This window comes from Procambarus clarkii, chromosome 46 (assembly GCF_040958095.1).
Source record: "Procambarus clarkii isolate CNS0578487 chromosome 46, FALCON_Pclarkii_2.0, whole genome shotgun sequence".
Classification (NCBI taxonomy): domain Eukaryota; kingdom Metazoa; phylum Arthropoda; class Malacostraca; order Decapoda; family Cambaridae; genus Procambarus; species Procambarus clarkii.
Window position 1 is genome coordinate 27575674 of NC_091195.1, and position 24884 is coordinate 27600557.

Sequence of the window (24884 nt, forward strand, 5' to 3'; positions counted from 1 at the left end):
ACCTGAGGACCACATAAAGAATATTGTGCAAGGAGCCTATGCTATGCTTTCTAACTTCAGAATTGCATTTAAATACATGGATGGCGATATACTAAAGAAATTGTTCATGACTTTTGTTAGGCCAAAGCTAGAATATGCAGCTGTTGTGTGGTGCCCATATCTTAAGAAGCACATCAACAAACTGGAAAAGGTGCAAAGACATGCTACTAAGTGGCTCCCAGAACTGAAGGGCAAGAGCTACGAGGAGAGGTTAGAAGCATTAAATATGCCAAAACTAGAAGACAGAAGAAAAAGAGGTGATATGATCACTACATACAAAATAGTTACAGGAATTGATAAAATCGACAGGGAAGACTTCCTGAGACCTGGAATTTCAAGAACAAGAGGTCATAGATTTAAACTAGCTAAACACAGATGCCGAAGAAATATAAGAAAATTCACCTTCGCAAATAGAGTGGTAGACGGTTGGAACAAGTTAAGTGAGAAGGTGGTGGAGGCCAAGACCGTCAGTAGTTTCAAAGCGTTATATGACAAAGAGTGCTGGGAAGACGGGACACCACGAGCGTAGCTCTCATCCTGTAACTACACTTAGGTAATTACACTTAGGTAATTACAGGACTCAGGGTCAAAAGTATCACCGACCCAACAGGCAGCGTGGCAGAGGCAAAAACAATGAGGGTCACCCTGAGACAAGGGGACCGAGCAACCCTCAAACTCGCACACAGCGAGTGGGGACTCCGGGGTCACATCCATCGGACCCACGCGCCCCCTAGGGGATTCCCAGGGTCCTGAGCGTTTACTTTAAGAGGACTCGCGCTCAGGTAGTCCCAGGCAGGGTGCTGCAAACCGGCGCCCAAAATTACCAAGCAAACTTCTAAAGCTGAACCCCAGGGACGTGTACACTCACGGGGGCCTAGCAGGGGGCGCCACCGAGGAGAACAGCGGAAGGGCAAAAACAAACTGAATAAAATGACAGAACCCCCCACCAGGCAAAAGCAAAAAGAAAAACAAAACCCCGCAAGAGGACAGCGAACCCCAAGGAACAGAGCCGGCCGCGATGTCGGGAAATACAAGCTGAGCAGCACCCTGCGCCCCTACCAGTGCAAACTGCCTCTTACCTGCCGGTAACAAGGGAGAACAGAACACCCAAGAGCCCAACAGGCAGCCGAAAAACCGAAAGGTAAAACGGACCAGCAGAGGCAGACCCCGAGATGCCTGTGGAAGGTGGCCCCAAGCCCCAAGGGCAGTACTTACAGGGCACCTAGGGAAGGCAGCCCTAGGCGCATGCAGCCCGAGTACTGAAGATAACTCCTGGCTCTCGCACCCACAAAACTAACACCACACGCAAAGCACAGTGCAGTAGCGACACCGGAGCCAGAGCACACGACCATCGCCTATAGCATCAGCCTCAAGAACTCTAAGAACAAGAACCCCTAGGAGGGGGCCTCGTAGCCTGGTGGATAGCACGCAGGACTTGTAATTCTGTGGCGCGGGTTCGATTCCCGCACGAGGCAGAAACAAATGGGCAAAGTTTCTTTCACCCTGAATGCCCCTGTTACCTAGCAGTAAATAGGTACCTGGGAGTTAGTCAGCTGTCACGGGCTGCTTCCTGGGGGGTGGAGGCCTGGTCGAGGACCGGGCCGCGGGGACACTAAAACCCCGAAATCATCTCAAGATAACTCAAGATAACTGAGGTGTGGGTAGCTGGCGCGGGGGGTCTGGGGCTCCCCCTTCCCCCTCCCGGGGAGGGGGGAGCTGCGCAGACAGCGGCGCGGCAGTGTGTGACGTCACACTAGTTTGCTTGTTTTCGGTTGGGGAGTTCTATCCACTAGTTCGGTTTTTGGTAGCAATTTTAACCAGAATAGGGGTTTGTTTTGGGGCGCTTACCTTTCTGGGTGGCTGTTCCGGTCGATGGCAGACATAGAATGCTTCCAACTACACGGGGGCTTCTATAGGCCATTGCTCCCCTTGCCTCTCTGAGGGGGCCCGGTTCTGGCCGTGGTCCCCGGTAGGCCTAAGAACTCTATACACATGACTGATGCCAAAGTCTGACATTAGCATATCAGCCTGGGATAGCTCCGGGGAGCCGACGGGGCTCCCCCCAGAAAAGGCAGGGAACTTGACCAAGCCTAAGATCATCCATGTTGTAAAGGCTGCATGTTGCCAAGAAGAGGACATAGGATTCACCGCACTAAACTGATGGGGAAGGGGGGGGGGACACCTCCACTGGGGAACCTGGAAAACAACCTGGAAAGCCTATGAACTGTGGGACCAGGAGCTGGCAAAATAATCCAGAACCTCCCCCCCCTGCCCCCCTCACAGTGCTGTTAAAAGGGTGAACAACAAACGGTCAGTGCAGATGACCCCCAAGCAGAGGCTCCACTCTGATGACACCAAAGAACGACATTAGTCAGCAGAAGCACCAGCCAAAGAAAAGCAACACCTGGTGGGAGGTGAAGGAGAACACTCCCCCCCCCCCCCCAGTGCCTCTGTGAAGGGGCAAGGTTCTGGACCTTAGGACGGCCTCCAGCCTTACAAGTCCTGTAGGCTATACAGGTCTCCCAAGGCTGATGTGACTCAGTAGTGGTGAGGTAGCTTCAGGGAGCTCCTCTAGAAAGTGTTCCGAGAAAGGAGACAAATCAACATGGACTGCACATGTTTACAGTGTGTAAACTGCTCAACAATCAGTCTATCCTACATGACAAAGCTCTTATCATAAAGAATAAAAACAAAAATGTTGAATGTAATGGAAAGCCTCTTTCTGGTGGGTCCTTCAGTGACTCACTTGCTACATCCAGGATAGCACCACCTAATTCACTCCAAGGTCCTTGCAAGTCTTAACCTTCAAACTGTGTGCCTGTTATTCCTTAATCCCAAGCTATGTAGGGAAAAAATAAATTCATAAAAAAATTTCCTTTTATACCAGGCAAGGTACATTGCCGGACCCATCTACTGGAAGAGGCATAGCTCCGGCAAATCACCCAAGTTCAGACACTGGGCCAGAAGTGCCAGAAACCAAGGAGCCAGAAGGCCCACCCTCCACAAGAATGACTCCAGTCTGGAAAACCCCCAAAAGCTACAACTAAACTGGGGAGAGAGAGAGAGAGAGAGAAAGAAATACACCCCTACCTTAACCTGTCCAGCTGGAAAGTATCCACAACAAGCATCTCATAAGGGAACACAGCATGTAGGAAGTTAGATGACAGTTCCACTCTGATGGAAAGAGGTCCACCTCAGAGCAAGTGAACATCTTACACAGCCATCAGTAGGACACACTGTCAACGGTTCACTCCATGCAAATGGGAAGGAACCGAGATAAACTGTCTGCAAGAACAATGGAAGTGCCCCACATATGGACGACTGAATGGAGAAATAAACCCCCAAGAATCTAGAAGATGAACAATCTGCAGCATTCAACACTACAAGGGGTAGGACCCACCTCCCATTGTTCAAGCAACGAACCGCCAGGAAGCAATCTGAGTGGAGCCAGAGCACGGAGACTGGAGGGAACCTGAATCCTTCACACCACTTGTCACATAGCTGTGAACTCGCACACTATGCTGTGCACCCAAAGACCTGACCACAGACCCTGGGAGGCCTGATGAGCACTGGTCACAGCCTCAACCTAGAGCCGACGCATCCATAAAGACTTCGAGTGACAAAACTGGAAGTACCGCGGAACTAAACCCTGAAGAGAAGGCATGGCAGGAGCAAAGTTGGAGATCACCTACACCTCCAGCTCCGGGACCCTAAGCATCATCCAGGGCATCCATCCGAGCACAATGCTGTAATATCGAACCTGGATAAACCAGGCCCATAATTCTGCAGCTTCCCGATATGCTTCCACCTCAAAAGCTGGATCAGAGATGATAACCCATAAGGAACAAATCACACAGGATTCAGGGATAGTAAGTATCAGCAACCCAACTGTCAGCATGACGGAGGTGGAAAGAATGATTGTCACCATGTAGTAGAGAGACCCTACCAACTCGCAGCTTGCGAGAGCAGGCATGAGGGTGGTTGTTTAAACATAAACCACATCAGAGATCCACGAGCGAATACTAAGGCCTGCTGGTAAAATGCGACAGGTGCTTCTGTGCACTGGGGATGCTTGCCAAAAGAATGGGAACCAAACATAGTCCAATGGACTAGAGAGCTCCAAATGGCAACTGCAGCATGCCATATAAACAAAGCGAGCAAGACCCAAGAGCACCCCAAAACAACCAACTTGAAGGTCCCAACAATGGGACAAAACAGAGGAGTCAAATGACCCTTGAAATATCAGAGTTAAGGCACCTGGCCCCAGTGGCCAGGCCTTGAAAGGGCAAACTCCCAAACGCATCAGAGAAGTTACTCTGCCATTTGCAAGAGCAGCGTTAAACTTCCAGGGAAGTAATTACAGTACACATGCAATTTGAAGCACAAAAAGCGAAGTCCACATTACAACACTGGAAAGAAAACACTAGCATGAAGTCAATACTATATTGGAATGACACACAGGCAAATGGCCCCCATCACAGAACAAGTTCTAGGATGGCTGGCGCTTCGTTTAGAAGCACCGAGACCCGCTGTGAAAGATGGCGATCATTGATAACTCCTGCGATGTACTGGCGAACACTTAAGTATCAGAACTGAATGGAGAATTGGTGGAGCACTGACTTCCAGGCTGCCTGGTGGCAGCGGTTGGTATTAATGTGTTCGAGCTAGCGTTGAGCGAATTATATTGTTTTGGTTGGATAATTTAGGGACTTGTTTGGCAGTTTCAAGGCTTCGAGTCTTGTAAATTCAAAAGTTGTCTGTAAAACAATGCTGGCTTTTGTCCTGTGAAACGGAGGAATGTCATTTGCTCTCTGCACTTTGAGGGTAAAGGAGGGCCAGGTTGTGGCTCTAGTCCCTAGTAGACCAAACCTAACTCCTGAGACTGATGTGGCCTGTATACAGTATAGCAATTGCAGTGAGATAGCTACAGGGAGCCATTAAGAGGCTTCCCCCCCTCCCCCCCCCCCCCCCCCCCCAAAAAAAAAAAGGAAACCAGAGACCCGAAGAAAGCTGAGCTATACTCTGAGCCCATCAAACATCCCAGAGCAAGGGGAAGGGGTAGGTGGGAAGGAGGGGAAGGTGGGAAGGAGGGGAAGGGGCAGGTGGGAAGGAGGGGAAGGTGGGAAGGAGGGGAAGGGGAAGGTGGGAAGGAGGGGAAGGTGGGAAGGAGGGGAAGGGGCAGGTGGGAAGGAGGGGAAGGTGGGAAGGAGGGGAAGGTAGGAAGGAGGGGAAGGTAGGAAGGAGGGGAAGGGGCAGGTGGGAAGGAGGGGAAGGTAGGAAGGAGGGGAAGGGGCAGGTGGGAAGGAGGGGAAGGTAGGAAGGAGGGGAAGGGGCAGGTGGGAAGGAGGGGAAGGTGGGAAGGAGGGGAAGGTAGGAAGGAGGGGAAGGGGAAGGTGGGAAGGAGGGGAAGGTGGGAAGGAGGGGAAGGGGTAGGTGGGAAGGAGGGGAAGGTAGGAAGGAGGGGAAGGGGCAGGTGGGAAGGAGGGGAAGGTAGGAAGGAGGGGAAGGGGCAGGTGGGAAGGAGGGGAAGGTAGGAAGGAGGGGAAGGGGAAGGTGGGAAGGAGGGGAAGGTGGGAAGGAGGGGAAGGGGTAGGTGGGAAGGAGGGGAAGGTAGGAAGGAGGGGAAGGGGCAGGTGGGAAGGAGGGGAAGGTGGGAAGGAGGGGAAGGTAGGAAGGAGGGGAAGGTAGGAAGGAGGGGAAGGGGCAGGTGGGAAGGAGGGGAAGGTAGGAAGGAGGGGAAGGTAGGAAGGAGGGGAAGGGGCAGGTGGGAAGGAGGGGAAGGTAGGAAGGAGGGGAAGGTAGGAAGGAGGGGAAGGGGAAGGTGGGAAGGAGGGGAAGGTAGGAAGGAGGGGAAGGGGAAGGTGGGAAGGAGGGGAAGGTGGGAAGGAGGGGAAGGTAGGAAGGAGGGGAAGGTAGGAAGGAGGGGAAGGGGAAGGTGGGAAGAAGGGGAAGGTAGGAAGGAGGGGAAGGGGCAGGTGGGAAGGAGGGGAAGGTGGGAAGGAGGGGAAGGTAGGAAGGAGGGGAAGGTAGGAAGGAGGGGAAGGGGAAGGTGGGAAGGAGGGGAAGGTAGGAAGGAGGGGAAGGGGAAGGTGGGAAGGAGGGGAAGGTGGGAAGGAGGGGAAGGTGGGAAGGAGGGGAAGGTAGGAAGGAGGGGAAGGTGGGAAGGAGGGGAAGGTGGGAAGGAGGGGAAGGTAGGAAGGAGGGGAAGGTAGGAAGGAGGGGAAGGGGCAGGTGGGAAGGAGGGGAAGGTGGGAAGGAGGGGAAGGTGGGAAGGAGGGGAAGGTAGGAAGGAGGGGAAGGTAGGAAGGAGGGGAAGGGGCAGGTGGGAAGGAGGGGAAGGTGGGAAGGAGGGGAAGGTAGGAAGGAGGGGAAGGTAGGAAGGAGGGGAAGGGGAAGGTGGGAAGGAGGGGAAGGTAGGAAGGAGGGGAAGGGGAAGGTGGGAAGGAGGGGAAGGTGGGAAGGAGGGGAAGGTAGGAAGGAGGGGAAGGTAGGAAGGAGGGGAAGGGGAAGGTGGGAAGAAGGGGAAGGTAGGAAGGAGGGGAAGGGGCAGGTGGGAAGGAGGGGAAGGAGTAACAAGAGGTTGGGCAAACTATGCCAGATGGACAGTGGAAGGAGGAGGGTGAATAACACTGGTAAACTTCATCAGCTGCTCTAACTCTAAATCCCTAAAAGCCAGACAGGGGCAACCCTCTCGAGCACCAAGTTACAAACAACAAAAATTAGCAAATGAATCCAAAGCAGCTGCCAGCGGTTGAGCCTCGTCATTACACAATTAAAATAAAGACAATCAGCAGACCGAGGCTTTAGCCAACAGACATACCCAGTGAACCCAAATGTTACGGCCCGTGGGGTAGAGGGTAATACCCACTCAACAGGCAGCACAGAAGAGACTGTACAAATGACATTGGCATGTAGCAAACTGATGGACATCCCTCAAACTTGCAAGAAGCGACCGAGAGCTTAACACTTTCGCTCGGGGATGACGCAGCATTGCGTCATCCGTTTACTGGCGGTAATGCCGGGGATGACGCAGCATTGCGTCATCCACTTTAAAAATTCGCCAAAAATCAGGTTTGTATCCGATTTTTTGGGGACTGGTTTTAAAATGTGCGCCGATGTCTTCCCATTTCCTTTGTTGAGCCTCGTGGCCCTCAGGCGGCTTGGCACACGCCGTGGGCCCATTGTCTTTGCTCCACTGTTGTGACCAATGTCGTCTCCCCTCGCATCTCAAACGTGTGAACATTTCGGCTATTTTCCGTGGCTATATTTCTTACTGCGGCTTTAGAAACTATCTACGCTTACTCCACGATGGATAGTAATCATGAACAAGGCCCTTCCAGGAAGAAAATTGCGAAAGAAAGGCTTGAAAACGGTGGGAATTGGGAGTGTAGTAGGAAGGCCTCTGAGCGCTCACTCACGGCTAACGCGTGGCCCGTCTTCAACTCGTCGGCGGTTGGAGCGTGACCAGGTGTTTTTTTTTATATGCTAATGTTCCTCTAGAGAATTTTATTACGAACCCATTGAGACCAAAATGAAAGACCTAGGACAAAAATTGAGGTGACCAGAGTGAAAATAGTGAAAACATTTTATCCCGTTTGCGCGCTCCCGGGTAACTCGTTCGCACTTTCTCTGTTTGCTGCGGGTAATTAGCCGGGCTTTTGGAGTTTATATGCATTTAGTGCTGTAGAGAATTTTATTGCGAACACAATGATACCAAATTTATTCTCGTAGAAGGAGAATTGAGGTGACAAAGTTGAAGAGAGTATACACTTTTCGGAATTAACGCGCGCTTCAGTGACACGCTGGGGCCCATATCACCCTGTCGAGGGGTGGCGCGCGGGGTGAGCGAAAGTGTTAATGGGCTGAGCAATGATGATGCACACCCAACATCCACAGGGCTTACCATGGCCTGAAAGTAGAGACCAAGCAGGTCACACAGACCCAGGGGATGCTCACTGAAAATGACCAACACCAAACGCAGTCCTTAAAAAAGATTTGGCTACGAAGGGCGGCAATGTGGTGCCACATGGACAAGCATGCACCCCCTTTAATTTATCAACCCTGAAACATCCCCATCCACAGAGCCTCACATAGGAGTTAAAGACTTGCACTACTCAGGACGACGCACCCTCCTCAAGATGATGGCCTCTCAGGGACGAACACCTCAACCCACCTGAGAAGTAACCCTGCAACACCAGTAAGCTCAGATGCTGCTTGAGGAAAACTGTAGACAAAGTCTGCACAAGTGAGGCTTGTAAACATGTGCTCATGAAGAAAATACTAAAAATTGGAACAATACACAAGCAAAAACTTATCTACAGAAATTTCAAATGATGGCTAGCATGTATGTAAAGAAACCCGGCCCTGAAAGGTCAACATCAACTGGGAAGTTATAATGACTACTGTCACACCAGGAAATTGACTCGGGTGGCTCATTGACTGATCCATGAACACACACAATGCTGCCACCTGGTGGTGGAGAGATCCACCCTAACTACTGGGTGGATCTTTTGCCAAGATGTTGACTTACCTTGCTGCTGATTGGTTTGTACATTCTGGTTGCTGCTATCTTGGCGAGGATGATCACTGATCCTCTGTGAGGGAAGGAGGAGTCGAGTTTTGGCCTCTGATCCTCGGTAAGTTCTTGTCAACTTGCAAGGAGCTAACCAGAGCAACTAGCAACAGGGAGCTAAAACACTCCCAGAAAACCAGTGCTAAATGTAATTCTGGTTGGCACCTTTAACCAAAATCCTCGAGCTCATGGATTCTGGCACATCACCAGGAAGCAGCCCGTAGCAGCTGTCTAACTCCCAGGTATCTATTTACTGCTAGGCGAACAGCGCATCAGGGTGAAAGAAACTCTGCCCATTTGTTTCCGCCTTCGCCGGGGATCAAACCCGAAACCTTAGGACTACGCATCTCGAGCACTGTCGACCGAGCCGTCAGGACACTCAGGAATAGGGGGATTATGGGAGGGATGTGTTTGGGCAGCTGGTGAATGTAGTGGTTGGCTGGCAGGGTCTCTTGGATGACCTGGGCCGCCATCTGGTGCAAGTCATGTCTTAACTTATACCAATGATTTCAGTCACATGTTTCCATAACTTTAATTTTTGCCATTACTAAAGTCTTGACTGCATTATGCTTGATTAGCACCACTTGACTTCTCATGTCTAAGAACAATCAACCTCCTTCCATTGGCCTCTACCTCAAATATGGGCTTGTCTCTCAAGATGATCGTGACCATTAGTAGATACAGTAATGCATAATGCAATTTTCTCCCTTATAACTTTTTAAAATAAATATAAAATTTAGGATCTCCAATGGTGCAGGCGATGAGTCACAATAACGTGGCTAAAGTATGATGACCAGACCACACACTAGAATGTGAAGGGACGACGACGTTTCGGTCCGTCCTGGACCATTCTCAAGTCGATTGAGAATGTCAAGTCAATTCTCAAATCGACTTGAAAATGGTCGATTGAATGTCCCTTCACATTCTAGTGTGTGGTCTGATCTCCAATGGTGTTACTGAGAAAGATTGGTGGTGGCAGAAGTTGATGTCAACTGGTGTACTGATGGCTCAGCAATACATTACACAAACTCCATAGCATGTAAATACATAATGACAAAATGTATGACAACAAAAGTGACATGAACAGTGAAGAAGTTTTAGTCTACAATTAGTGCAGGTTTACAGCCTGGCGAGCCAGACAGTGGACGAGTGTGGAGTCTGAGCCTCGGTGGAGGGCCTATAGCCAGTCTGAAATATCGCCAAAAAATTGTAGCAGAACAATTAGTACGTCTTGTCAGGAGAAACACTGATCATGTTGAAACTGAAAAGATTACAATGTTATTGTCCTCCTAATAAGCCCCTGATGACATATGTGAATAAGTACAGCATTATCACTTTTTTGTTTACAAGAGCATTATTACTTTCATTGCAAACTTGTTCATTTGTCCCTTTGCAACCAAACTGTGAAATTGAAAAATGTACCAAGTTCCAAACATACATTTTTTGTTACACATAAGCAGCTATCGAGATGATGCTACACACTGTACATTCACCTAATTACACTTATGTGTACTCAATTCATTTAACAACAAATGCGTCTTCAGACAAATATATAGGAACAAAAATACAGAAAACATAAATTAATTTATTAAGCTATCTTACAACATTAATTATATACAAATCATACCTAGCAATACAAGAAGATTGTTAAGTATGAACATGATATGATCTATAAAAATGAAAGTATGCAGCCGTGCACAGTACTTGAACAGCACAAGATGTATTGTGAAGCTGGACTATGTACACACGATGATTGTATGTAATACACAAGACACTCCTCCATAAACCATTTGACCAAATGTTTATCGCAGCCACCACACGCGCGCACACCACACGCACGCACACCACACGCGCACACACCACACGCGCGCACACCACACGCGCGCGCACACACCACATACACACACACACACTATTTTAAAGCCCTTGCTTTAGGAATCAAGAAATGGTCAGTTTGATAAAGGATCCATTTACAATGTAAACTATAACAACTATACATTAAGAAAACAATGTTCACATTCATTTAATTGAACAACTAAACCTGGGTAACAACAGCATAACCAGTCCTGTGTTAATCCCTAAGTAACTCGCAGGTAACTAAACCTGGGTAACAACAGCATAACCAGTCCTGTGTTAATACCTAAGTAACTCGCAGGTTACTACTACTGGCATGAGGTTACCCCTCCTAGTACAGTATAAGGTTACCCCTCCTAGTACAGTATAAGGTTACCCCTCCTAGTACAGTATAAGGTTACCCCTCCTCCTGCTACAGTATAAGGTTACCCTCCTCCTGCTACAGTATAAGGTTACCCCCTCCTGCTACAGTATAAGGTTACCCCCCTCCTGCTACAGTATAAGGTTACCCCTCCTAGTACAGTATAAGGTTACCCTCCTGCTACAGTATAAGGTTACCCCTCCTAGTACAGTATAAGGTTACCCCACCTCCTGCTACAGTATAAGGTTACCCATCCTCCTGCTACAGTATAAGGTTACCCCCTCCTGCTACAGTATAAGGTTACCCTCCTCCTGCTACAGTATAAGGTTACCCCTCCTAGTACAGTATAAGGTTACCCTCCTCCTGCTACAGTATAAGGTTACCCCTCCTAGTACAGTATAAGGTTACCCCTCCTCCTGCTACAGTATAAGGTTACCCCTCCTAGTACAGTATAAGGTTACCCTCCTCCTGCTACAGTATAAGGTTACCCTCCTCCTGCTACAGTATAAGGTTACCCCTCCTGCTACAGTACAAGGTTACCCTCCTCCTGCTACAGTACAAGGTTACCCCTCCTGCTACAGTATAAGGTTACCCCTCCTAGTACAGTATAAGGTTACCCTCCTCCTGCTACAGTATAAGGTTACCCCTCCTAGTACAGTATAAGGTTACCCCTCCTAGTACAGTATAAGGTTACCCTCCTCCTGCTACAGTATAAGGTTACCCTCCTCCTGCTACAGTATAAGGTTACCCTCCTCCTGCTACAGTATAAGGTTACCCTCCTCCTGCTACAGTATAAGGTTACCCTCCTGCTACAGTATAAGGTTACCCTCCTGCTACAGTATAAGGTTACCCTCCTGCTACAGTGTAAGGTTACCCCCCTCCAGCTACAGTATAAGGTTACCCCCCTCCAGCTACAGTATAAGGTTACCCTCCTCCTGCTACAGTATAAGGTTACCCTCCTCCTGCTACAGTATAAGGTTACCCTCCTCCTGCTACAGTATAAGGTTACCCTCCTGCTACAGTATAAGGTTACCCTCCTGCTACAGTGTAAGGTTACCCTCCTCCTGCTACAGTATAAGGTTACCCTCCTCCTGCTACAGTATAAGGTTACCCTCCTGCTACAGTATAAGGTTACCCCTCCTGCTACAGTGTAAGGTTACCCCTCCTCCTGCTACAGTATAAGGTTACCCTCCTGCTACAGTATAAGGTTACCCTCCTCCTGCTACAGTATAAGGTTACCCTCCTCCTGCTACAGTATAAGGTTACCCCTCCTAGTACAGTATAAGGTTACCCTCCTGCTACAGTATAAGGTTACCCTCCTGCTACAGTATAAGGTTACCCCTCCTAGTACAGTATAAGGTTACCCTCCTACAGTATAAGGTTACCCTCCTGCTACAGTATAAGGTTACCCTCCTGCTACAGTATAAGGTTACCCTCCTGCTACAGTATAAGGTTACCCCCCTCCTGCTACAGTATAAGGTTACCCCCCTCCTGCTACAGTATATGGTTACCCTCCTCCTGCTACAGTATAAGGTTACCCTCCTGCTACAGTATAAGGTTACCCTCCTGCTACAGTATAAGGTTACCCTCCTGCTACAGTATAAGGTTACCCCCCTGCTACAGTGTAAGGTTACCCTCCTGCTACAGTATAAGGTTACCCTCCTGCTACAGTATAAGGTTACCCTCCTCCTGCTACAGTATAAGGTTACCCCTCCTGCTACAGTATAAGGTTACCCCCCTGCTACAGTATAAGGTTACCCCCCTCCTGCTACAGTATAAGGTTACCCCCCTCCTGCTACAGTATAAGGTTACCCCCCTCCTGCTACAGTATAAGGTTACCCCCCTCCTGCTACAGTATAAGGTTACCCTCCTCCTGCTACAGTATAAGGTTACCCTCCTGCTACAGTATAAGGTTACCCCCCTCCTGCTACAGTATAAGGTTACCCTCCCCCTGCTACAGTATAAGGTTACCCCCCTCCTGCTACAGTATAAGGTTACCCTCCTCCTGCTACAGTATAAGGTTACCCTCCTCCTGCTACAGTATAAGGTTACCCTCATGCTACAGTATAAGGTTACCCTCCTGCTACAGTATAAGGTTTCTGGCCTGATAAGTGCCAAGACTTGCCCCAGACATCATCACATGAGTATTACTCAAGTTATGAGAACTGGGCACGAAAATGGCACTCAATACCGTCAACAAAAATAAGAAATGTCTACACTTGGTGTTAGTTTTCTATATTTCAAGTAATTCTCTTGTAAAAAGGAATTGTACTAATAAAAGTAATCGTACCATATGATGCTTCATTTCCTACAGTCAAGAACTGTACACAACACAGTTAGACTTTTAAACCCGTAAGTCTGTTCGCTGGCATTGTGAATAGTACGAAACGCTTCCTCACGTCCCTCAGGATCAAATCAAAGATGTTACAGTTGATTGGAAAGGAAAACACAACATTAATAAGTTCGATTAAAACACTGCCAACATTCTTGCCATAAACAAATCCACAAGGGCCGTGACAAGGGTTCAAACCTACGGCCAAGATCATCCCAGACGCTGCCTTAATCGACTTGTTTGTTCATTGATGCATCACGTAATTGTGATTTCTGTGTGTTCTTACCATCGATTCGTAATTCATTCATTGTTAGCGAACAATGTTATTAATGTTAATAAATACCCCTGGAACATCAGTGATATTAATATCGGTGTAGTGGAGCTCGTAGACGCTACCATCACACAAATGGTCCCAAGTGTCTGGGAGCATCGCTTACTTAACATGCTATAAAAGCATTCATTGGGTATAGTTTATGGTTAAGGATTTTGGTCAAAATGCAAACGTTGGATTAACAATTTCTGTTTTTTTTTCAAATGATCTGAAAATTATTATGAAGCTAATGCACACAATTGCAGTTTGTTATGTACTTTGAACTAAATCCATATACTTTAAAATTAACAAAAAAAAAACATGAATCAAGTTTCAATTGCCAAGGCCAATCAAATAGGCCTAGGTCACTTTGTAACACATATATGACCAATAGTTTTCAAAAGATTTGCAGATCTTAAAATATTTATAAGTTGTCCTCATAATTAAAATCAAAACTAACAAAATAAATAAATCCCTTACTGAAAAGAACTTTCAGACAGTAAGTAACAGAAAACTCATACCACAGAAGGAATTCGTTTGAAATCATGAAGCCCTTTCTCTTGGTACTCTTAGAATGGTTTAATTACCAATTAGAGATATTACAAACTGTGCCACCGAGAACTACCAAGCCGACGCCGGTTCACCAAATACGGCTAACAGCCAATGCCCAGCTTCACCAAATGCTCAGGAATCAACACCTTAAAAGTTCAGGTATGCAAAATAATGCCACTGCCAATTTTCATACATCTGACGAAAATCGTAAGCTTTTAATAAAATGTGTTATGACTTGTGTTTGGTGGCCATTCTTCATAGAGAAAATTGTACAGTTGCATGTAACTATGATGCAGTGATCACGTCCCACACAACTGGGCACGAGGACAGTTAGGCAATAAACCAACACTTGTACCGTGGTCTCCTCCTTCCTCGAGTCTTGCAATAATTGCCTCAAACCCAAAACAAATTTAGTCTACTTAAAAAAAAAATTACTTTAAAATCTTTTTAAAGTAATTTTAAAAATAAAAATATTAAAAGGCTTTTAAAATTCCAGTACAGCCTGTACTGGAATTATAGACAGTATCCCAAAGTATAAACATATATGGATATTCACATCTCCAATACTTCAATTGATCCTGCTAAGAATCAAGATTCCTTACATCTTTTATGAAAAGATATCAAAAGTGAGAATCTTTTAACACAACACGCACAGTACAAAAAGACTTAAGTCGAGACGTCCGAGTACTGCACAGTGCGCCACCCACCACTAACTTGTCTCTCCTGGCCGGATGACCCGAGATTCAGCACATGATCCTCTTTTTTCTGCATTATCAAGTTTATCATTATATTTGGTCATGGCAACAAGTAATGTGCCACAGTTGAACATATTAAAAACTGTTGCACGAATCTTAAGAAACCAGCAACGAGCACTTAGATTCTCTAGAATATGAAATCCTTTTCAATTTCTTTAATCTTCTTGAACATGATAAAGCACTTGAAACAATATTTTCCATTAAGTTTATATTAATAGCACATTGCCATTTTGCTCATAGATCTAGGAACTTCACTAAACGTCATCTGTACCTCACAATGAACTTTTTCAATTGCACATAATGCTTTGAATCAAGTGAATTACAGAACAAAACAGATTTGCAAGGAATTCACAGCCACAATATTCTTCAGTGACACGGACCACGAGGTGTGCAAGCTTTGTAACGTTCACCATGTTGGTGGAAACTTATAACAATATAATTGGCACTTGGAGGCACATTTTTTTTTATATCCAGTGATGTTTCCTTGAGTCTTAATATATTATCACAATCCCAAAAAAGTCAAGCCTCGGCCTGACTCAGGAACCCCCAAAAATTCACAAGTTTTTAAGTTTTAAGATATAAAATCTTGTATGAATGATCTATGCCGCTTGCTAACACTATTAAATATTTAAACTGCATTAAAAAAAATAATGTAAAAAATGCACCATTCAACTATTACCTTAAATATTCCTGTCAACTTTTATGAAAGGTGGTATTTTCTTTAGAAGCTGTAAACTAATCTTGCTATATTTTAAATTCAAGTTAAATCTCACCCAGTCTCTCTAAATCTGAAGCAAGAGTCAACTTTTACAATGTGAACTTGAGAGCCACACAACACTTATAAACACTATTCCACAGCACTGTTTTCTTCGAACAAGCAGCGCACTCATTTTACATGTTACAGGCACAACATTCAAGGTCACTGAATGCCAAGCCAAGCTTAACTCTCACAAACTTAAGGACTCGTAACTCCAGGGACTATTGACAATAACCCCCATTCAAGTGAGCAGGTTCTGAGTTTGCTCAACTTCTGGATCGTCGGGAGTAGACAAACTGCGGTTACTGCTGGTGCTCTCCTGGTCGTCCGCCTCGCCTGTAGACCACACGTTATTATCACCTTAGTACTAAGCACACTTACACTGGCTGTCAATGTATACAATCACTAGAGCTTACACAATGAAATGACAAGATCATGACGAATATATGGTGGGTGTATGATGGGATTGTATCCACACGTGTCAGCTCCCCAGGAACACACACTACCGACTGGGCCACAATGGCCATGAAGAAGCTTCAAGTCCATCATGGTCCAGTCAATAGTGTGCTCGCATGGTACAATCCCATCAAACTACCACCATAATTTCTAAACCAAAACTTTCATCAATCCAAGTTCAAGGTTCCATAGACAGTTTCCACTACTATAATTATTTTATAGCTCATAATTCCACATTAATGGTATTGAAGTTCAAGGAACACTATCTGATATATTAATACTCAATATATGTATCATGTTATCCTTGCACAATAAAATAAACTACTTTACTCATTGTTAAACTAATTTACTGTAGGTTTATTAATTCTTACTGAAAATATATATTGAAATTACACTATAATTATAACCATAATGTTCTATAGGATGAATTAAAGTTATACGGCTATAGTTAGTAAGAGAGGGCAAGCAGCAGAGCAATAAGCACGAGCGTCAGGTGAATGCAACATGTAGAGATGCGCCATCAGGCGATAGAAAAGCATTTTTGCCCAAGTGCTATTTAAATAATGTAAGCATAAATGATGCTAAATTTCGGAAGAAAATGTCAACTTGGCAATTCGCTATATGTATGTATATTTGTTGTCACGTGAGAGCACAGTATGATCAGAAGATGTAACATGTCGGGAACGATGGCATTTTCTGGTGCGAAGGACATTATTGCCTTCCACCGCCAGATCTCACCACCGCCACCATTTTTATACGTAGTGTTTGTGAGCCTATTTATAAGGTTACAACATCGATTTCAACAATTTTGGAAAATAATGTTCTCGACTACAAGCAATTATACAAAAATGTATAATGTTAAATGTGATGTATTGCCGAGTTTACAATTGTTTTTACACTGAACTTTATCTCTACATGTTAGTTATTTATAAGCCTAAATCTTTGTGATTCAATGCAAATGTGCACAAATGATTGATCTACATCAATGTTGAAGGAATGACAAATTTATGAACTTTATTTTATAAAATGTTGAAAGTGGACAAAAAAAAATTTAAGTACTGTACTGTAGTGCCATCAAGTGTATGGAGTCTAATACAAAAAATTATATCCATTTTCTAAAGCTATTTTACAACATTAATTTTGGCATCAAATGTTTGCAAATGTCTTGTGTTTTCAAATTAAAACAAATCAATGGATAACTAATATCTGGTGCCCATTGTGTACTGTATCTTTGTGACAACTAATACTGTAGTTGGAATTTAAATTTGAAGAAACTTTTGATCAGATGACGCACAACACTTCATCAGAACGTGAACCTCAATGTAGTTGATGACCGTGTTAGTGTCATCTGAATGTGAAAGTGGCAGAATAAGCTGATTACTTATTAAATTTCATAGTCAGAAGCAGATGAAAGCAGTAAATTAGTACCAAACCGTATTAAATTAAAAAAAAATAATCATGCAACTAGAAATTTCATAGAAAAGCATGCTAAGAACCTAATCACACACTTCACATGCATTAGAAGTTTTATCTAATACAGTAGACATTCTGCACAGCACTCAAGAACATTCTCTATTCTCTTTGTTTATGCACGTCTCATACATATTAAGCACAATTAAGCACAAAGTCTGAATACTTGCAGTGTGCAAATCATCCTGCCCCACGTGATGAACTGGTGTTGCTGGTGGCACTCGGACACACACACACACACACCACTCAGAAACACACACACCACTCGGGACACACACACACACACATATACACACACGTATGAAGTATGAAGTATGAAGAAAAAGTGCTTAAATTGGAAGAGGACAATGGAGCTCTTTGGAGTGAGCTTTGCACTCTAAAAGGGAGTATGCTTCAACAAGGTAAGATTATTACTGCATTAACAGACAAGGTAACAAATCAGGAGGAGCAAATCAAGGAACTAGTGAAAGAAAATGAGGCATGGAAAGTGAAGTGTGGTGACTTTGAAGAAATAAACAAGAAAATAGACTCATATGGTGAACAACTCCAAGCAAGCCTAAGGGCTAACATAGAGTTAGGTAAGGATCTCCAACTGGAAACTTCACTGACAACTCACATAGAGGAGGTGAATAAAGAACTAGAAAAGTATAAAGAAGAAATAAAAGCGACATATGCTGAAGTTGTAAAAGAAAAAGAGACTATCAAAGAAGTGTGTTCGGAAGTCAAAACCAGAAATGACCAACAAGAAGCAGAAATTAGGCAAGCAATTAGGAAAGAACTGGTTACCAACAGTAAACTGGTACAAAACACTGCAGATAGAACTAAGTCCATAATCATTTTTGGATGTTTAGAGAAGGAAATTTCATCTAGGGTGGACCGAGCGGCAGAAGAGATGAAAATCATAGAGAAAATAGTAGGTTTAGGAGAAGGCTCAAAGGAAAATGTCTGTGATTTTAGAAGAATAGGAAAATATGAGAAAGAAAAGAACCGCCCCTTAAGGGTGACATTTAATGGAGTGGAAAACATGATGGAAGTGCTAAGAAATGCCAGGAAACTGCAGAGTGATGAGGTGGGCAAATCTTGGTCAATAAGACAAGACCTCTCCAAGGAAGACAGAGAAAAGCTAAAAATGAACCTAATTGAGGCAAAACGTCTAAATGGGGATAGAAATGAAGAAGACAAATTCTTTTTTTTACAAAGTGACAGGGACTGGAAAGCTTGTGAAATGGTACATAAAAACAAAGCAACAAGATCAGTAGTGGAAGGGGGAGTAAAGAGCAAAGGAAAAGGGAACATGTTCCTGAAAATTGTATATACCAACATAGATGGAGTGAGGTCAAAAACTTTGGAGTTGCAAGATATAATCCAGCTTAGGGTCCCAGATATTGTTGCATTATCAGAGACGAAACTTGAAGGAAATATAATAAATGAAGTCGTATTCCCAAGAGGCTATTCAGTTTGGAGACGTGACAGGAAAAATAGGAAGGGAGGAGGAGTGGCTGTACTGGTGAAAAAACACCTGAAGGTAAAAGAGTTAATATTTGAAAACCCTCGAGATATTGACATAATGGCATTGCAGGTCTGGAATCAGGATGATAAGCTGATAATTGTAAATACCTACAGCCCACCAGCAAGCAACACATGGACAAAGGAAGAACTGGATGACAAACGAGAGGGCCTCATAATGGTCATGAGAGATATTATTGTACAAGCAGATAAAGATAAATCACGACTGTTGATACTGGGGGACTTCAACTTTAGAGCAATAGACTGGGAGGCCTATGAAACAAGAACGGAGGACTTTTGGACATGCAGATTTGTGAACCTCATTCTGGAGACATTCTTGTATCAACACATAAAGCAAGCCACAAGAATGAGGGAAGGAGATGTACCGTCAGTACTGGATCTAGTATTCACCAGGAAAGAAGAGATTTTTGACATCCAGTACCTTCCTCCCTTGGGAAAGAGTGATCACGTCCTGTTAGACATTAAATATGCTTTAAGATATCATCTAGAAGAAAATGGGGACATTGAAACAGGTGATAAACTCGATTTAAGGAGAGGCAACTATGGGGAACTTCGAAATTTTTTTAATGAGTGTAATTGGACAGAATTGTTGCTAGGCAGGGAAGTAAATGAAATGTATGCCAAATTTTTAAAACTATACGAGGAAGGCACACAAACATTCATACCAAAACAGAGACGCAGGGCCAGAAAACAGGATTGGTTCGACAGAAATTGTGAGAGGGCAAGAGACCAAAAGACACAAAAATGGAATCAATACAGGAAGAGGCCGAACCCCCAAACATACCAGCGATACAAAGATGCGAGAAACAACTACACGGCAGTGAGGAGAGAGGCAGAAAGAAATTTTGAAAAAGGGATTGCGGACAAATGTAAAACAGAACCAGGTCTATTCTATAAATTCATAAACAACAAATTGCAGGTAAAGGATAATATTCAGAGGTTGAAAATGGGAAATAGATTCACGGAAGATGAAAAGGAAATGTGTGAAACACTAAACGAAAAGTTCCAAAGTGTGTTTGTACAAAATGAAATCTTTAGGGAACCAGATACAATAAGAATTCCAGAACAACATAGAACACATAGAGGTGTCTAGAGACGAAGTGGAAAAAATGCTCAAGGAGCTCGGTAAGAACAAAGCAGCTGGCCCAGATGGCGTTTCACCATGGGTTCTGAGAGAATGTGCATCTGAGCTCAGCATTCCACTTCACCTGATCTTTCAGGCATCCCTGTGTACAGGAATCGTAGCAGACGGGTGGAAACAGGCTAACATAGTTCCAATCTACAAAAGTGGCAGCAGGGAAGACCCCCTCAATTATAGACCTGTATCATTGACAAGTGTAATAGTGAAAGTATTGGAAAAACTAATCAAAACTAAATGGGTAGAACACCTAGAGAGAAATGATATAATATCAGACAGACAGTATGGTTTTCGATCTGGAAGATCCTGTGTATCGAATTTACTCAGTTTCTATGATCGAGCCACAGAGATATTACAGGAAAGAGATGGTTGGGTTGACTGCATCTATCTGGACCTAAAAAAGGCTTTCGACAGAGTTCCACATAAGAGGTTGTTCTGGAAACTGGAAAATATTGGAGGGGTGACAGGTAAGCTTCTATCATGGATGAAAAATTTTCTGACTGATAGAAAAATGAGGGCAGTAATCAGAGGCAATGTATCAGAATGGAGAAATGTCACAAGTGGAGTACCACAGGGTTCAGTTCTTGCACCAGTGATGTTTATTGTGTACATAAATGATCTACCAGTTGGTATACAGAATTATATGAACATGTTTGCTGATGATGCTAAGATAATAGGAAGGATAAGAAATTTAGATGACTGTCATGCCCTTCAAAAAGACCTGGACAAAATAAGTATATGGAGCACCACTTGGCAAATGGAATTTAATGTTAATAAATGTCATGTTATGGAATGTGGAATAGGAGAACATAGACCCCACACAACCTATATATTATGTGAGAAATCTTTAAAGAATTCTGATAAAGAAAGAGATCTAGGAGTGGTTCTAGATAGAAAACTATCACCTGAGGACCACATAAAGAATATTGTGCAAGGAGCCTATGCTATGCTTTCTAACTTCAGAATTGCATTTAAATACATGGATGGCGATATACTAAAGAAATTGTTCATGACTTTTGTTAGGCCAAAGCTAGAATATGCAGCTGTTGTGTGGTGCCCATATCTTAAGAAGCACATCAACAAACTGGAAAAGGTGCAAAGACATGCTACTAAGTGGCTCCAAGAACTGAAGGGCAAGAGCTACGAGGAGAGGTTAGAAGCATTAAATATGCCAAAACTAGAAGACAGAAGAAAAAGAGGTGATATGATCACTACATACAAAATAGTAACAGGAATTGATAAAATCGACAGGGAAGACTTCCTGAGACCTGGAATTTCAAGAACAAGAGGTCATAGATTTAAACTAGCTAAACACAGATGCCGAAGAAATATAAGAAAATTCACCTTCGCAAATAGAGTGGTAGACGGTTGGAACAAGTTAAGTGAGAAGGTGGTGGAGGCCAAGACCGTCAGTAGTTTCAAAGCGTTATATGACAAAGAGTGCTGGGAAGACGGGACACCACGAGCGTAGCTCTCATCCTGTAACTACACTTAGGTAATTACACTTAGGTAATTACACACACACACACACACACACACCACTTGGACACACAAAACCATGCACCACAGATGCAACTCACTAAATATCAATACTACACTACATAGCAAGTTTTCACAAACTCAAATACAGTAGTACCTGTAGTCACAAACCAATCGCTAGAATTACAGGAACAAATGACCAAGTTGCAAGCACATATTCCGGGGAAAGACGAGACCAACTTAACAGTGATGATAGTGTAACAGTCCAAGGTAACTTGGACTCTGGTAACTTGGACATTGATGTTCAGTTTGCAATCAAAATTAAAATGCAAAGAAATAATTAAATCACAGGACTACATTAGAAGCAAGATACGGCTGGGCAAACACAGGTCGGCCACAGAAATCTTATTCAATCCCATCAGCAAACATTATAAGATGAAGATTAGAGAGAGATGACGGAATAAAATGAAAATTTCCCTCCGAGAAGATTCAGTATTGGACAGACTCCGTCGGCAAAACTACAAACGCCTGCAAGTCGGTGAAGTGCAAAACACGATGAATGACTTGTTTAAAGGTCAGCAGCTTGTGCTAAACGTTCTTCATACTAATCCCAAGCACAACTGTACCAGTTCCCTTATAGCAACCTATTATAACAAACCCTTTAACTTGTGCATCTTGCTTTTATTCCTCTTAGAAAAATATGGAATATATTTAAAACAAGTATATTTTCCAAACTACTTCCTTGACATTATCTAAACTATTTCGTCCGTCACCTTTCAAAAACTAAACTAGTCCTTCCTGCTGGTTTTTTCCTGGTTCCTTTCCAGGTGGAAAAATAACCACCAGGAAAAAAATTCCTGGTGGTTAATTCCAATTTAAAATCGTCACGTAAACGGCTGACATAGCGAGCAAGTGATTAGTTTTCTTTGTCAAAATTTGAAGGTGTAGTACCTATCAACATCCTAAACATTCATCCACAAGCCACCAACATCAGCATACAAACACCACACAAAACAACATTCAATGGTCAAAATTCAGTCAATTTATTAATACTGTACTCTGCAAACTCTAAATCTGCAAATGAGAATTTATAGATAAAAATTTTGTGATCTGGTATTGTACCGTTTCCAAGAAAAACTTAACAACATTTTTTTACGTGCATTTCAAATCAGTAGAGAAGATATCAAGTTCGGCTTGATGACATACTGCAGATGTGGGCATTCAGCTTGTCTTCGAGAGTTGTTGTCTCACAAAAATGACGCACTAAATTGCCTGATAATAGCCTGAAGACCCACAAATAGAAAACACGAGAGCCCATCAAGTTTACGAGCCGCTATGATTTATAGTACATCATATTTTGCCTGTTGGTGACTGATACGTCAAAATGCGATGTACAGTACTATTCAAGAGGACAGACACACAGAGGTATTAAGGTTCCATCAGCAGCTTGTTAACTAAATGCAAATTCACATAGTTGAAATTAAAGATAAGTAAACAATGAAGGAGAAATACGACATCTCATTTTGATTATAAAAACTTTTCAGAAAGGTGGCTTAATGATTTAAATGGATTCCCATGGAATACCTATAAATTAGTGACAGCGTTCAAATTAATCACTTTTTGAAGGCAAAGACGATAATATACAAAAATCACAACCGATTGGAAAATTTCAATCAACAGCAATTAATCACTTTTTCAAAAGTAAAGACTATAATATCCAAAAATCACAACTAATCATCATTTCAATCAAGATCAACAGAATGTGGAGTTTGCAGGAGAGGCAACAACACAGTAATGTTAGTCCAATTATCACCCGCACACACACACAAGACTCTGGGTAATTAATAGTTTAACACTTAAACCGACCTTTGCGAAGTGCAACAGATTCTTCTAAGTGAGCATAACACTTGAATTCTGTAGGTAGAAAAATATATCAAGTTTAAATGTAGTATAAATTCTGTATTCAGATTAAAAAAAAAGTGTTGATTGTAACGAAGAGTGTTTATGAGGGATGCGGCCTTAGCAGCTCCCTGTAGCTAGTCGCACAGTTAGCTTCACACAAATGAGTCGCATCGGTCCTAAGAGTCCTTACTAGCCTACCAAAGACCAGAGGTTAAAATCTGGCCCCCACCGTTAGAGGGCCAGAGAGCAGGGAATTGATGATCACCCGCACCAAAGAAACAAACCCCTAGAAAAGAAGCAAGGCAAAACAGACGACTGCATGATTCACAGAGAGCAAACAGCACACAAAATGACTTGCCAAATGATCCACCCAGTAGTTAGGTCATACACTCATAGTAACAGTGGCAACACAGGTGGCAGCACTACTGGAGCTGCCAACTCTCCATGTCAACAATCCTTAGTCCACAGTCTAAGAAAACTAACTGATGCCCCCCTGGCAATCGATTCCAATAGTCAACATCGCAGCTCCACCGAGGACAAACAATAAAACCCGATAGTATTCAACACGAGATATGAATCAACAAAGCACCAAGACAAAACGGACAGGACCACAAACAGAAAACAAATAGAGACAAAAATGCATAAAGTGCCAGGAAACGTCGTGCTACCGCCAGAATGACTGATGCAGAGGGGAACCAAGAGTTCGGCCACCTACAACACCATACAGATGGTGATGGACCAAAGTCAAACTTCACACATGAATAAATAAATAAAATAAATGTTTATTTAGGTAAGGTACATACATACAAGAAATTTTTACAAAGATTGGTGGACTTATAGATACAGCTAGTACATACAATGCCTAAAGCCACTATTACGCAAAGCGTTTCGGGCATGAAGAACAAAGACCCTAGAATCAGCAAGGAAGGTCTCGGAAACAATCTACTGAAAGAAGCCGAACTGTAGAAAATTGCCCAAATTTGGACAACCAGAAGGACAAAAATTTTTTTACGTGCATTTCAAATCAGTAGAGAAAATATAAAGTTCGGCTTGACGACAAGCCGAACTTGTCATCAAGCCAAGGCTAAATAGGCCACCAAAGAGCCTGAAGGATCACCCTGCCAGTGAAAGTTTCTAGTGTAGACAAAATCTGGGGCAACAGCTGAACTGGGGGGAAGTGTGAAAGGCACCCCCCACCTCGACCAGACCAGTCAAAGGGCATCCACTGCAAGTCTCTCGTGATCCGAGAATAGTCACGTAAGGCAGAAGCTGCTGGATTCACAGTGATGTGAAGAGGTACCACCTCTGGGAGCTTGAACATTACACAGATGTTTTAAGTATGTTGTCAAAAGTTCACTGTGCAAATGAGATGGAAGTTAG

General features: G+C 43.8%; 1 protein-coding gene and 1 long non-coding RNA gene across 7 annotated transcripts in view; both read right to left on the bottom strand.

The window, feature by feature from the left end:
* The window catches only part of LOC138350673 (uncharacterized), a 395852-nt gene that overhangs the window by 32291 nt on the left and 338677 nt on the right, over positions 1–24884 (bottom strand). The gene's annotated exons all lie outside the window — the stretch shown is intronic.
* Positions 1–24884, bottom strand: part of spin (Protein spinster) — a 208128-nt gene that overhangs the window by 32291 nt on the left and 150953 nt on the right. For 2 of the 6 annotated variants that reach the window (XM_069301874.1, XM_069301872.1), the window contains exon 11: positions 13378–15868. The exons of 2 other annotated variants lie outside the window; for them this stretch is intronic. The gene's annotated coding sequence lies outside the window, so the exon portion shown is untranslated. Of the gene's footprint in view, positions 1–13377; positions 15869–23468; positions 23517–24884 lie in introns of those variants that run through there. 2 more of the 6 variants (XR_011222196.1, XR_011222197.1) reach the window with 2 other exon arrangements.